General features: G+C 55.2%; 1 protein-coding gene across 5 annotated transcripts in view; it reads left to right on the forward strand.

Moving 5' to 3' along the window:
• Sulf2 (sulfatase 2) overlaps window positions 1–15,587 on the forward strand; it is a 103,233-nt gene that overhangs the window by 848 nt on the left and 86,798 nt on the right. The window contains exon 1 of one of the 5 annotated variants that reach the window (XM_023720765.1): window positions 7–48. The exons of 3 other annotated variants lie outside the window; for them this stretch is intronic. The gene's annotated coding sequence lies outside the window, so the exon portion shown is untranslated. Of the gene's footprint in view, window positions 1–6; window positions 49–302; window positions 491–15,587 lie in introns of those variants that run through there. One more of the 5 variants, XM_023720764.1, reaches the window with a different exon arrangement.

Consider the following 15,587-nt stretch of genomic DNA (forward strand, 5'->3'; position numbering starts at 1 on the left):
AGAGGCGGCAGCGCCCCGCGCCGGGTGAGGCCGCCCGGGGTGCGCGCGGTGAGTGGGGCGCGGGGCTCCTGCAGCCCGATCCTCACCTGGTTGAGCTCGGCCGTGAGCGCCGCCCAGGTGAGCTCCGGCCGGTCCCGACCGCCTGGCTCCGGCCGGGGAGCTGGGCGGGGAGGTGGGACGGGCCGGGAGGCGCCGGCGCCGGCTGGCCGCAGGGGGTGACCCGCTTGACCCCGCCGGCGGGCCTGGCTAGCGGGCGAGGACTTCCCGTCGCGCCCCATAACTGGGGGAGCGCGCCCCGGCCCGCCGGCCGCTGGGGTACGGCCTGCGTGACCCCTCTGGGTTAAGACCTGGAGGACCAGCTAGAAGCCGGCCCACGTGGGGCTTGTCCGGGCAGGACACGGGCAGGCGGTGGACCGGATCTCAGAGTGAGAACTCGCAGCGAGGGAAAAGGACAAATAGGATTGGAAAGGCAAACTTCCTTCCTGGCCAGGTCAGAAGCAGATTCTTCGCCCTTCGGAGAGATGCTGTCTTCCCGGGGCTTCGGGGTTGTAGTCGGGCAGTGAAGCTGCGGCGATTGCTAGGGGTGAACTTTTTCTCTTTTTTTGAACATTCGGTGTAGTAATTCATTCATTCGATCTACCCGCATTTATGGAGCGCCCTCGTGCCAGCCTCCGCGTTGGGTTCCAGGGAAACGTGGAAGAGCTGAGTCGGCTTCCTGCGCCCCAAGCAGCCGGCTCATTGGAGGGGTGGCTGGGTACGGAGAGGTCTCGGGAGGAAGAGTAGTAAGAAATCCCGGTTTTGCACGGTGGCCCCGGTTCTCAAGTCCCGACCTTCCAGGACCGTGAGCACCAACCACGCCCTTGCATACCGTAGGCGCCTGCACACAGTAGGCAGAGCGGCACAGACCCTCCTTGTGGGCCCCCTCCTTCTTGGAAGTTGTGATTCATCCACCCCCTTTCTGAATAGCCTTTCCTGCAGCTTGTTTTAATCACTTTGGAGTTAAAAGTCAATATTTAATTAACCAAGTAATTACATTCGGCTTACGTTTGAATCTAGGGTGAGCTCATCTGTGCGTGTTGGGATGCCCCCCTCCCTTCCATCTGTCCCCTGCCTCTTTCCCACGGTGCCCCCCACAGCCTGCTCTGGAGCCAAGCCTCTGGGGATGAGGTTTCTGGGGGTGACCAGGCAGGTGAGACAGCTTTCCCAGAGGGACAGGAGAGTCTCTCCCCGGAGTTACATGGTGCAGTTAATAGTGAGGGGGCTGCCTTCCTTCGACCCCACCTCCCCTAGCTCAAGGGGGGGAGGGGTGTAATTAAGTCAAGCCATTCATTAAAGATCAAAGGGGATGGGGTGATGCACTGCAGACCGCTTCCCGCTTCCCCTTAAGAGAGGTCGTCCCAGCGTTGCTCATCCCTCTCCTAGAGGAAAATTCAGGACAGCTGTGGGATTTAGCATTGCAAGTGGTGCCGGCTGGACTGATACATGCAGTGGACAGGTGCCCAGTTCGCAGCCGAGTTTGTGTGCAGAAGGGCAGGTTGCTGGCTTCACTACCGTGGCTGAGGGTCGGTGTGGCTTTGGGCTTTGGGCTCTGTGTGTACTCCTTGGGGTTTTTTTTTATTTGAATTTATGGCTTTTTGTGAAACCCTAATAACATGTTAAGTTTTTGAGCTGAAGGGTTGAAGGGTGGGTGAGCTGAGTGCAGACATCCTGGGATTGGAGGAGGCCCCACTCACTGCAGGTGGCTGAGGTTGTGCACGTGTTTACGAGTGGCTGTGACTGTGACCCCACCCTGAGGACCCAGTGAGGGGTCCCAGCCCTTTCAAGTCTTTCAAGTCTGGTTTTGGATTTGGGATGATGTTTCTCTCCCCCTTTCCCACTTTGGTGACTGTTCCTACTTACCCTGGAGTGGGTAGGCAGGTGGGGTGGCCTGTGGTCTCCTGGGCCAGCCAGGCAGGACTATCACCCAGCCTGTCATTATTGTTTTTAGACTTTGCCCAGCAGCCCTATGCTACTAAGTGTATCAGCATTTCTGAGCAGTCTGTAGTTAAAAGAAAAAGTTGAGTCTAGAACCCATAGATAACTTAGGGATTACCCAGGGGCCACAAGGGTTCAAAGCCATGATACCTACTAACCGTCGGGTCCACACAAAACCTCCAAGAGCCAGGTCTTATGGTTGTTGGCATGTTAAAGCTGTGGAAACTGAGGCACAGAGGGGATTGTGACTTGTTTACAGTGGTCAGTAGTAGAGCCCCTGGGCTCCTCTCAACCCTGGCCTTTTATCCAAATGTAGGAAGAACACAGGCTAAGCCCACACAAATAGCACAGGAATGTAGAAAGCCATCAGGATTCAGCTCTCTCATACCACCTACCTCTGAGGAGTCTTGGGTTTGTCTTTTAGGATTTTTTTTCCCAGAGGAAACTGTATTTGCTGGGTTCCTTTGCCCTCCCTCTATGGTCATCATGCAAAGAAAGCTGGCAAATGTGACATCTGAGAGGTTTTAGCCCTTTGGAAGGCTGAACATTCTCCCAGAGGTGTGACCCTTAATGGTGGTGGAGTTGTCCCAACATGGTCCAAGGTCTGGGACACATGACATCAGCCCTGGCACTGTGTGTGGCTGGGCAAGGGAGCCCCAATGCGAACCCCCACTGGCTCCCCTGCGAGGGCACCCTTTCTGGGCTCTGCCACCCCAAAACAGCCTTGCGACAGCCCCTGGGACGAATCTGCAGATGCCCCCATCCAGCCGGATTCAAGGCACTATCTAATTGGTAGATCATTAAGATCATTATAATTAATTGGCATCCTGATAAATGGCGTGATTGCCTAATTGGGGCGGTTGCTAGGGAACTAGGCCTCACTTGGAGCCTAGAGGGGAAGAGGCGCTTGGCTGGCCGCAGTTGGCGTTAGGGTTACAGACCCGGCTGGGAGCGGGCAGGAGGCCAACGCGCCTCAGCGCCTGGGCCGGGCTCCCTGAGCAGCTGCCGTGCGAGTGGCAGAAATATCGGTTAGGAGGCTTTTCCTAGAAGGACTATAGAGTAATCAGTTTCTTTTCTCTTGCAACCCAGAGAAAGGAAAGAGGAAAAAAACCTCCAACCAGCTTAAGCAGAAGGGCCCCTATTGTTTTCCTTACTGAGAATCTTAGGGTGGCTTTTGCCTCAAGCACGATGAACTCGGGGTTCAGACTTGGTCACAAGGATCCACTTCCCCCATCCCTGCTCTGCCTCTGTGGCTCCGGCTTTCTTCCCAGCTCTGAGGCCACAGGCTGCGGCAGTTGTGGGCACTGTGATGAGGACAGCAGGGCTACCTGGCCCCCTGCCCGGCAGCAAGATGGGGGCACGTGACTCCACCTCTCTGTGCTCCGTGTTCTCTCCGACACAGGGTGGTGATCCTAGCACCTGTCCGGGCTGTGGGAAGGGAAGGGATGAGATCATGAGCGTCATGTGCTTAGGGTAGCGTCTGGCTGTTGGCGTAATGGAGGCGCAAGGCTCTCCTCTTGTCTGTGTGAAGGAAGAGCAGGCTTCTCCAGAGGTAACGCCCGCCTGCGCCCCGAGTTCCCCTCAAGCTGGATATTCTGTTTTCAGTGCAAATGAGTCACTGACCCTGGACGTGAGTTGCTCAGGATAGCACCCTAGACCTGCCCTGGACAGGGACACTGACCGCAAGGACTGCAAGACCTGGGAGAACACAAGCTGGGGGTCCTGCGTGGAAGAAAAGCAAGTGACCGCACTAACGTGAGCAGCAGTGGTCAGAGGGACCTGTCTGCCCTTCAGCTGAGGCAAGGACCTCGAAACATCCCCCCGCCCCGCCCCACCCAGGGCAGCAGGCGTCCCGGGACCTACCTGTGTAGATGCAGCCTGGCCCCGGTCGTAAGCTTTTAGGGGCTGCTCGTCCACCCTGCTCCATGAAAATCAACTCTAAGGCTTATTTATGCTGTGAGGTCAGACTGGGCCATGAGCAGGGCGCCTGTGTGGGCACCAGAGACACAGAGATGGGGGACCTGAAGGACCTGCCTGGCTGAGGGTGTCCCTACTTGTGCCCACACACAGGGGCTCTGTGCCCTGACTGGTAAAATATGGCTACACAATATGGGTTGAGATGGGGGCAACTTCAGGCCTCTCTGAAGGGAGCCCTGTGAGCTGTGGCCTACATTTCAGGAAGTAGCCGGCCTTGGGACAACCTGGAAAGAGAGCATCCTGGTAGGGAAATAGCCAGTGCAAAGGCCCTGCGGCAGAGCAGAGAGGTCCATCTGGGTCCTTGGTCCAGACGCAAATGGAAGGGCAGAGGTCTCAGAGAGGCCTTGGCAGCCGCTGCAAGAGAAATGTATGTGTGTGGCAGATGGGATGCCGGGACGTGGGCTGCCTGCAGGGCGGTGCCCTGGAGCCGCATTGCAGCTGTGCCCTGGGTGTCACTTGCAGGAGGCGCCAACGGGACTTCCTGGGAAAGAGCAGGGGGTGTCACTAAGGGTGCGTCCGCTTCCTAGGGGACAGGTAGCACAAGCGTGGAGGGGCACTCCTGGCACCGCGTGGGTGCTGCTTCATGTCCCATCCTCCATGTCCAGGACACTGCTCACACACTGGGTGGCTAGTGGCCCGGCGCAGAGACTCCTGGGGGAGGGAGCAGCCCAGACCTCTGTGCCACCTGTGTGACCCGAAGCTCCTAGGGTGTGGCCGCATGCATCTGCAGTTGCCCTGAATTCAGGAGCTCTTGCCGGCCCAGGGTTTTGAAAGCCTCAGGGCCAGACACCCTCATCTAGGGAGAGAATCCTGTGTCCCGGCATGCGCCCAGTCTGTCGCGTGTGTTTGATGAATATTTCAGCACAGCCCACACTCCAGCCCCTGCCGACTTCCCGGGGAGTTCTGAAGGCTCGAGCTGAACTCCCTTTCCCTGCCCTGGTTCAGCAATCAGCAGACTGAGCTAAGTAGAGTAGCTGTCGCCTGCACAGCAGACACAGGGGTAATGTAATGCCTGGGTCTTGGAGGATCTTGGCCCAGCAGGTAGCCCAGACTCCTGGGTTGAGCTGCAGTCCGCTGGTGCAGACTTCAGAGCTGCTCCTCCAACCTAGCCCTGGACCCTCTGGGGTTCTTTGCAGCCAGAATGACCCAAAGTCCCTGTTGTCCCTCTGTGTGATCTTGAAGCACACGCTGCCTGGGGTCCCCCGACCTCTGACCCTTAGCCTCGCCTGGCGGAAGGCCTGGCCGGCTGCTTGGTGCACCTGGGCCCCCCTGGTGACAGCGGGAAATTCCATCTATCACAGGCTCAGTCTGAAGCCCCACTTGCATGGGGGAGGCGGTGGGCAGGGCCTGCCCCAGGGGCCAGAGCTGCACTCGAGATGTTTGGCCAGGTGGACGCCAGATGTGGTGAGAAAGAATGTTGCTGACAGTTTTCCTTAAATTGGCTTGTGGTGTAGAACCCAGTGGGGACTCGATCCACCTTGGTAGCCAGACAGGCAGAGCTTCCATGAAACCACCAGCTCACAGGAGCCCGGGAGATGCTGGAGCCTGACTGAAGATGGGGGTGGGGGCTGTGTTTCTGACCTGAGGACTGAACGCAGCCCATCTATATGCACAGCTCAGGGAGGGGGGCGATCACCGGGATTCCTGAGGGCTTAGAATCAGACTCATCTGAATGTTGCTCCAGCTATGTTCACTTTGAGTAATAGACGTCTCAGCTTAGAGTAGACTAGAGACATTAATTTCCCCGAAGAAGTCTAAAGCAAGGGGGTCTAGGCCTTTGCTGTGCATACAATGATGTCGTCGGAAACACAGGTTCCTTCTGTCTCCTGTTGCTCTGTATTACATCTTTGGCTTGATTGCCTCGTGATTTCAGTGTGGCTGCCCAAGCTCCAGACATCACGTCCTTTTGCCAAGTGGGATTATAAGGCAGGACTCCTTACTGTTTCACTTTTAATCAGAGATCAACATTTTTCGAAGAACACCCACACTACGGAACGCTTTGTTCCTTTGGACCAGAGTAGGGTTTCATATTCATCTCTAAACCAAACACAGAGAAGTAAAAATGGGATTCTGCTGTGTGACTTAGCCCAGAGGTTCCCAAATATCCAGATCAAACATTCTCTTCTTACAGCAAATATTTTTAAAGATTGCCTGAAGGATTGTCACTGAGCAGTGTCCTCAGTCGTGCAGTACCCCATACTCCACCTCCGGGGGTACCCCTTGATGAAGACAGGATCCCCCAAAAGATGGGCCTTAGAGGGGAACCCCTCATCTCCTTCCGGGTGACTCATGCCTGCAAGGTGACTCCAGCCAGCAAGAGCAGTTAGAGGTTATTCTAGGCTCCAGGTGGGGATGGAGAATGTGGCACAGGGCTTTAGAGGTGTCCCCAGGGCCATCAAGTGGTCACAGCTGACACTACAGCCCCATAGCCGGACACTATGGGGCTCAGGCCCCAACCTGGCTTCTCCAGTCGCCGAACTTTTCTGAGCATCTTTTGGGGACATCAGAGCAGTGTCCCCCTGAGCTATTGTGGGATTGGGGGTCAGTGCCTGAGTGGGGACAGTTCCTGAGGGCTGGTGCTGCCAAACTCGCCATCACAGTCACTACCACTCGTATCTGGGGGGCCTTTGTTAGCTTTGGGCACCCTGCCAAGCCCCTGTGTCCCCAGGCTCCGTGCCCATGAGGAAGACCATCAGTCTGCTGGTGACAGATGAGGTAAGCCTGGCTCAGAGGTGGCCGCAGGTCCCTGGCATGAGGCATTGTGGCTACATTGTTCTTGCCTTCCTCTCCCATCCCTTAGAGCAGAGCAAACCTCGCCACCAGACTCAGAGGACAGAGCCCAGAGTCTGTCCTCAAGCCCCGGGTAGCATTTATCACCACATGCATGGGAAGGTGCTGGGGAGCAAGGCAGACCCCCTCACATCTGCAGAGGAGCTCCTGAGGTCCCCAGTGCTTAGCCACACCCAGACTAAACCAGCACCCTTGGGTGGGGGCCCAGGCACAAGGTGGCTCTCCCCCACCGCTGGGTGACTGCACCACAGGGTATGGCTAAGAACTAACACCGGAAAAAAGGTGCTCGGTGGGTACTCCACAGGGCATGTCCCATGTCCCAGAGTCCCAGAGCGGCTCATAGGGGGTGGCAGCTGCCTACACACCTTCCCTTCAGCAGACTCTTCACCACATGACTGCCTCTCAGCTGCCACCTCAGGGCCTTTGTTTGCCCTGGCTGCTGTCTCCACCTGGTCTCCCAAGCCTGGCTCCTTCTAATCCTTAAGGTCTCAGGTCAGATGTCACCACCTTCTCAGGACACTGTCTTGTTTTATGTTCATGGCCTTTATCCCTCTCTGGGATTAGCTGAGGCTCCTGCAGCTGCCTGGAGTGAAGGTGGGGCTCAGAAAGCCACAGTGAGGCCAGCGGTGTGACACCAGCCCTGCTTGCCTGCCCTCGGGAAGGGACTATGCTGGGCTTGAGTCTATCTGCTTCCTTTTATTAATCTACAGGCTATTTTACACCTTGCAGAAAATAGCCATCAGATTTTTAGCAGTTGTGAGATTTCATTTCCTAAAAGTGAAAGAGTTTTCCACTTGTGGAAAACAGGAAGCTGATTGCAGGCTACCTGTTGCCTCGTCTTGCCGGTCCGGGTCCTCCTCTTTGCCCAGTTCCTGCCAGTCCCTGTTCCCTGGGGCTGTGGCCGCATCCATCTCCTCTTACCATCCCACTGGCTTTCTGCTTTGCCCACTGCAGAGCTGTGTTCTCTATTCTTATACCTCTGCCCGAAGTGGTCGGGAGGTCTGAAAGGGAAGGTGGGTTTCCTACACCAGGCCAGTGTCAGCTGTGTACATTCCCTGCCCACCCACACGGGCCCTGGAGTTTGTCTCCTGGAGTTTGTTTGTGCCAAATGGCCACTCTCTGGGGACAGCATATTGCAAATAGGTTTGTGATACCATTAGAAAAAACATCTGTAGAGTGTTTGTTGCCAGGCACTCCATCATCAGGTACCAGGGCCTGTGTCACCTCCATGTTGTAAAAGAGGAGACTGCCGTGCTGCGGGTGCAGCTTTGCATTTGTCCCTCTTGTGGCCTCTCTTGTGGGCGGCTCACTGGCCCTGAGCGAATGACTGCCGGAGAGAATGAGTGCACGGATGCGGTTCTCCGAGTGCTCTGGTGAGGACGCCGCTGTTGACCAGGCAGTTCTGCCTCACTGACAGCCAGGCTGTGTGAGCTCACTAGCACCCAGGCTGGCCCCCCAGGTGGGGCCTCATGTGGGGCCCCGCGGAGCACCTGTGCCCTCCCCTGCGTGGCTGCTGGGGCTTCCCCACAGCATGGCGCTCGCAAGCAGGCGGGATTCTAAAGACTGCAGAAATGAAAGCTGCCGGGTCTTAAGCCCAGAACCGTGAGAGCGTCCCTTCTGCCTTGTTGTGTAGGTCAGAGCAGGCTCTGTTTCATGGAGTAGAGACTGCACAAGGGTGTGAAGGCCAGGCAGTGTGGCCTTTGAGGGTCTGCTGAAGCACTAGCCCACCACACACAGGGCGGCAGCGCTGAACTCGATGCCTGCAGACGACAAGCAGGGTTCCTTACGGGGACGTCTGGAGGCCTGGGGAGTCCCTAGAAAGTCGGGGAACCAAGCTTAGGAAAGGACAAGAACAGGGAGGTTCTGGAGCCTGGGGAGAGTTGCTATCAGCCTCCTGAAGGAGGCCCCAGTGGGACAAATGCTCCCTGCTGCACCCCTCCACCTGGTCACGTCCTGTGGGAACACCATCCTCCATTCACTCCCTTGTCTGTGAGAGGCAGGCGCAGCGAGCGCCTGATGACTGAGCTCGGTCAGGTGATTGCACGGGTGCAAGAGGATAACCGGTGGAAAAGGAAGTTCGCCGGACTACATACGGAGCCCAGAGGCAGGCGCTCGCCTTGCGTGGGTGCAGTCGCTACAAAAATGGGGGTGCTGTTGTTCAAAGAAGGGGACCAGATACTCGACAGATGGGCAGACAAGTAAAATTAGAAATCAGTCCATGGCCTTTGCCTAGGCAACCCTGTCCTGGAGGAGCCATTAGCATTTAATAATGAATAGATAAATGAATTTTTTAAGACGAGTATAAGTAGAATGTCAACAGGTGCTGCTGGGCATGTAGGAGCCCCTCCCACCGTGTGTGTGTGTGTGTGTGTGTGTGTGTCTGTTTCAGTTTGTCTCTGTCTCTCTGTCTGTCTCTGTCTCTCCCTCTGTCTGTCTGTCTGACTCTGTCTCTCTGTCTCTCTCTCTCTCTCTCTCTCTCTCTCTCTTTCTGTGTGTCTCATTCTGGGGATTGAACCCAGGGAACACTGAACCCATTCCTTATTTTGAGACAGTCTTGTTGAGTTGCCCAAGCCGACCTCAAACTTGCAGTCCTTCTGCCTCAGTGTCCAGAGCAGCTGGGATGACAGATCTGGGCCACCGCGCCCAGCGGCCCCTTCCTCTGTGTGGTGCGGTACTGACGTCCAGAAGCCGTGTTGTGCCTCAGTGCCTTCTTCGCGTGGGGCCCTGGCAGGGAGAGCACCAGTGTCCTGCCGTGGACCCTGGCACCCTTGCCATCCCTGTCTTCCAGCCCCAGCCCGCTTGGTGACACCCAGCAAGTCCCCTAGCAGCTGTGAGGCCACAGGTCAGAGAAACTGATCCCCACCTGCAGAGGCTCGGATCTTTCTCCCTTCCCACTGGTCTCTTTCCAGTTCCTAATTAGATTGCACAGCATGTCCGGCTTGGAAGTGGGGCTCATCCCAGATGTTCTCCACTTGCTCAAATCCCTAAACTTAGCAGATTATTTGGCAAAAGTTGCTTCAGATTCCTGCCCCCCCCCCCCCGCCTGTGGGTCCAAGCTTCTGGAATAATTGTAAGCGCCAGCCGTTTCCAAGGTGAGCTAATGAGCGCTTGCCTGCTAATCGCAGAGGCTGATGGGCGAGGACAGCACACGAGGCCACAGATCAGGTGGAAAGGGAAGAAATAATTGGATTATTAATACCCAGCAACCAACATAGCCTTTCATGCCTTGTACCTTCTTCCTGAAGGAAACAACACTCTCCGGACACTAAAATACGCATTCTGTAGGGGGTAATCGGGGCTGGGAAAGTGTGCAGTTCCGAAATGGGGTAGGGGTGGGCATGGCCGGCGGCCTGCAGCAGCCCTACTGAGAGCCCGTCCACAATTAGGCGTGAATAATGACTCTGTTCAAGTCCGACTTTATTGCTTTTGGCCAAAGGCCTTTTGCAAAAATAACTCTGTAACTCACTGCCAGGGAAGCTTTTGTCCTCAGCTGAGACAAAGGAACAAAGAACAGAGGTGGAAATTTCTGTCTGATTCCCATTTCCCCTAAACACCCAAAGAGGACAGCAGGCGCGGCTTACCCACAAGGCATGGGCTCAGGAACAGAGCCCTCTTACCTGTGCCAGCCCGCCACTCACACGCCTGTTTCTGCCATGCACGCCTGCCTTCTGGCCTCCCACCACAGGCCCTTTGCATGTGCTTTTTCCTTCTGTAGAGTGTTTGCTTATCAGCCTGCCTGCCACCTCCTCCTCCTGGTACAAGTGTTCCCTCCCAGAGGCCTGCCCTGAAGTGCTGCTGTCCGGCCTGTCACTCTGGAGGCTTCCGCTGAAGTCCATAGGACACCCTGAAATTCCTCATTTGTTGAGCACCCAGACCTCCCCTCCAGACCATCAGCACCTGAAGACAGAGGCTTGCCCCAGGTCCTCTGCAATGTCCCGGCAGCACACAGCACCTGACACGCAGTAGGTGCGCAGGAAAGAGCAAGTGGCCGTGAAGGTTTCCCAGCCATGCTCTGAGAATAGAATGGATGTTTTTACAGTGTCTCCAGAGTGGTCTGGGTACCACCACCACCCCATACTGTGAGCCTGGGCTCATCACTCTCCAGGTCCCCGCCTGGCCCTGGGGGCATCTGAGTTTGTGTCCTTGCTTTAGACAAAAGCCAGTGAAGACAGGTGTCACCCAAGGTGACCAGGCAATGTCCAGGCCTCAGGGCTGCCTGCAGGACTCAGCCACCCAGTCCCTTGCTGGAATGGACACAAGGTGTCCCTGACACTGACTGTGGCCATGAGCAGGTTGTTTCCCCTCTGCCCTCTTCCACACCCTCTGAGTCTCCCTCATGGCCCTCCAGGAAGCCCACTCCTCTTGGAACGAGGTCCAGGGCCCCTTCCAGCACAAACTGACCCTCCACGTCACTGACTTCCATTTCTAGTGTTGCTGTTATCAGTGCTCGTGGTTCCCAGTTGAGGCTCTTATGTCTCCTTGGAGACATCTGGCAGCATCTAGGGAAGTTGTCACACCTGGGCGTGGGTGCCGTTCTGCATCCCTGGGGTACAGTGTGAGCAGCAGGAGACTAAGAGACCCTGCCTGGGGACAGGTGGGACTTCCTCCCCTGGGAGGGGAAAAACTTCTTTCCTAAACCAACCAAGAAGGGTCACCTGGGATAGGCCCAGCGCAGCAGGCACACAGGCAGAAAGCAAGACAAAGACCCAACACTGGAGTGCATGGGCAAGTCCCCTGTCACCCCTTGCAGAAGGGGCCATTTGCTTCATGCCTCAAGCACCTGCTCCAGAAGCTGCTGTCTCCAAAAACTTTCTGGGAGCTGACCATAAAACCACATTTTATCTGGGCCCCAGAGAAAAACCATGTGGTGTTGGGCCACAGCTGACAGGTTGGACGGGCTCTGTGGCCTGTAGTCTCCCGCCAGCAGGCGGTTCCATGCTTCCCAGCATGGCCCTCAGTCCCCGGCACGGCATTCCCACAGCAAGTCCTAGTGCCTTGTCCCCCAGGACTCCTGGACAGTGTCACAGTGACAGTGGCTCTGAGCTCAGAGGTCTACAGATCCAGGTCACTCAGTCCCTGAGAAGGGCGCGGGGAGTTAGGGCCACTTCCCCAAGTCACAGCCTGCACTGTGGAGTGGTTTTTGGAGCTTCTTAAGTGGCTTCCTTTCTCCTTAAAAGCGAGGAAGAGGAGTTTGAAACAAAAGTGGGAAGAAGTAACTTGTTAAAACTATTTCAGAAAGGTATTACCTTTTCTCTCAGATAACTAGGAAACTAGTTCTCAGAAATAGAGGAGAGGCTGCTAGGGCACCGCGCTCTAGGACCAGCCCTTATTGCCCTCTGGACTCTGGCCATTTAGCCCTTTGAGTCGCATGAGAAGAGTCAGTCACCCTCGATTGCTGAGGCTCAGGGACCCAGGCGGGATCTGATTTTCCACTTCCTGAGGGTCCAATGGGTGTTGTTTGATAGCCACAGACCTGCAGGCACCCCCCATGGAGGGGTAGGGGTCTGCATTCCCCTCTTGCATCTGTCCAGCTGTGTATGGCCCACAGTGAGAGGTCCCCGAGGGACAGCAGAGAAGACTAGCAGCTCCTGGCTTTTGGAGCCCTTGGCTGCCATGTAGGAAGTCAGATGCCACCCTGAGGCCACCCTGCCAGGAGGAACCGGGGACCACACCACATAGAAGCCACACACAGGTCACTGGGAACCAGCTGCCTACAACAGCCACCAGGTGACCCAGCGCCAGCGCCTGAGACCTGTTGGCCATGTGCGCAGATGTTAGCAAATGGAGAGCAGCCATTCTGCTGTGTCCTGTTTGAATTCTGATCACAAGTGTGTGAACACAAAGAGATTTTATTCCATATGGGGGTAAGCCGGCATATAGGGTCAGTCATGATCGCGTTCGGCCAGTGCCAGCGTCCTTGCCGTTCAGACACTCATTCATGTCTTCATTGCACGGCATCTGGAGTCTGTTCCCTGGACCGTGGCAATCATTCTGCCACCTGTCGGCATCCATCCCCATCCTCCACACAGCAGAAGGACCCTGTTAAGCCCTGCACACAGGTCATGACACCCTGGGCTCGAACCCCCCCAGGTCTGCCTTGTCCACTCTATCAGCTGCATTTCCTCACGGTGCTCCTCAGGCACCCAAGCAGGTTCCTACAGTAGGCCATCCACCTTTGCTCTTCCCTGGGGCTAGAATGCGGTTCCCTGAAATATCCACTGAGTGTTTCCTTCCCTTCCCTCACAGCTCTGTGTAAAAGTCATCTCTGCATCTGTCCAAGAACACTTCTTGATCACTGAGTTTTAAGTAACACTCACACACTGCACCCCTACTCTTCCATACCCCTCAGAACTCTGCTTCATACGCTGTAGGGTTTATTTTGGTATTTGATCCGTAACTATTCGCTTCCTGATCCCAGTATTTAGAATAAGGCCTGTGCATAGTAGGTGCTCAGGAAATACTTCTTAAGTGACTGGAAGAAGTAGCAGCAGGGATATGCCAGAGGCTGGTGCTATGGAAATAAAGAGGCAGCCTCTGCCGGCCGCCCCTCCAGCGGGAGACACAACGCCCTCAACACGCTGCCTTAGGTGAAGTCTGTGTGAAGGGAGCGCAGGCCGTGCTGTGCTGTGCAGAGGGCAGGGCTGGGCCAAGCGCAGGGAATGTGGCCCACCTCCACCAGTCGGGACCGGAATTCACGACTCCCAACTTCCACTTTGCCAGGCCATCTTCTCTTAGCACTTGACAGCTAAAACTGAGGATAGTTCTCTGAAGGCACCTGCTCGTGTCCCCAGTCTTGCTCTCCAATCCCACTGGCCCTGCCAGCCCAGAGCTGTCTTGGAAGCCACCTGTGTCAACACACTGCCTCATATCAGCTCTTCCTTGTGAGCTCATTTGGTTGTGGCAGAAAAGCAGCTTGGAGTGAGCTAAGAGGAATAAAGGGAACTTGACTCGTGTCTCTAAAGAGTCAAAGAATGAGGAAGCTGACCTAGAAAGACAATAGCTCACACTATCTGAAGGAGAAAAAAAATTACTGAGCTTGAAACAACCCAGAAGTGGATTTTTTTCCCTTTGAAGTTAACTGGATCCACTTCTCAAATGTTGTCAGGACCCAAGTGTCTTTCAGTTCGGAGTCATCCTTTTTGTATGTTGACTTTTACGTCACACCAGGCAGGATGGCTCTGGGGTCTCCATATGATCACACCAGAATGAGAGGGAACAAGTTGGCCAGTTAGAAAAAGCAGCGCCTCTTCCTGACCAATCAGGACACAGCATGTAGATTACTCTAACCAATCACTGAGGCAGGGGAGATGGAAGGCTCTGGTTGGTTTAGACCTGATCACATGGCCTAGTGACACGGGCCCTGATTTAAATCATTCTCCAAGTATGAGAAGAGGGCCCCTAAATGAAAATTAGTGGCTATTTTGGAAAGTAGGGTAAGAGAATGCTGATTGGCTCAAACTCAGTAAATAACAACCCAACAGTGATTGGGGACTTATTTTGGATTTGTTCAGTTTTCCCAAGTAGTAAGCTGTTTTACCCTCGCAACTGTATGTAGGGAATGCTGTTGTTCCCACTTTATTATAGATGAGGTCATTGAGGCTATAAGAAGCTAAGTCACCTGCCTAATCACTAGTGAGTGGAGCTGAGAATCAAACCTAGGTGGTCTGGCGGGAACCCAGCCAGCCCTGCTCTTGATCCTGCTTCATTTTCCTCAGGTATACATTGCTCTACCCACTTGCCTGCGTCTACTCTGTTAGTTGCAAGAGAGCAGTGATGTTGTCTGGTGTTTTCATTAGTGATGACTCAGTACTAGGCAGCAGCAGGTGCTCAGGAACATTGAGTAAATAAGTTTTGTGACCACTTGACCATCGCTGGATGTGCAGAGCATTTTGAAGCTCAGCTTCCCAAGACTTAGGATATATTGTACCCAAACTTGCACTGTAGTCTAGCTGTGACCCCCTTCCAACAGTTTGCTGTTCTGTCTGCTCCTGTCTCTCACCCCTCAGCTGCCCTTGGAATCTCTCACCTGCAGCTTTTGCTATGCTGACTGCATACACTGTCAGCTATGCGAGGGCTGGGACTTTGTTTCCCTGCTGTTTGTTTTCCTGCTCTGTTATCCACAGTCCCAAGAACTGTGCCTGGCACACAGGAGCCTGCAGTGGCCTGTTTGCATCAATGGTTACATAGACATCTGGGTTGCTAGGCCCTGAGTCTTGGCCTACCGTATGCCCTCTTCTCTTGATGGCCAGTTTCTAGCCCTGTCTCTGAGGCCTGTCTTGAAATTTGACCTTCAGCACCTCTCTCTGAAGAGCTTTTCCTTGTCCCTGGGCCTGCTTTTGAGAGCTGGCTTGGACCTGTGCCTCCAAGTGGAATTCCTTCGACAGGCACAGGGACCACCTAATGGGTGACCCGCTCTGGGAGGGTGATGGAGAGGCTGTGACGGTGCTCACGCTCCTGTCCTGTCCTGATATCCCTACAGAGAAGCGGACTGGAGAAAGCCTGCGGGGAGGAAGAAGCAGGATGCCAGGGAGGGGAAGGCTCGACAGCAAAGGCCTGCGTGTGTCTTTGTGTGTTGTGTTGTGTGTCTGGAAGCTTCCCAGCTGTGAGGCTTGGGGCCACAGGTTCCCACCCCTCCCACTTGGCCTCTCCCATCTCCTCTGCCTGCCGTTGGCTCAGGTTCTTTCCCTGCCTGGAACACCCTGACCCCCAATTTCTCTGTATCCTGTGGGTTCTCAGCACTTGGCTGCTATGAGGTTTCTCATCCCTAGTTCCGTAGATGCATTCCTGGTAGCCTTCCTTGGCTGCCCGCAGGCAAGCAGTTCCCCCACCCCTTTCATTTCCTGTTT

The sequence above is a fragment of the Octodon degus genome, unplaced genomic scaffold (genome assembly GCF_000260255.1).
Source record: "Octodon degus isolate 3935 unplaced genomic scaffold, OctDeg1.0 scaffold00077, whole genome shotgun sequence".
Lineage (NCBI taxonomy): Eukaryota > Metazoa > Chordata > Mammalia > Rodentia > Octodontidae > Octodon > Octodon degus.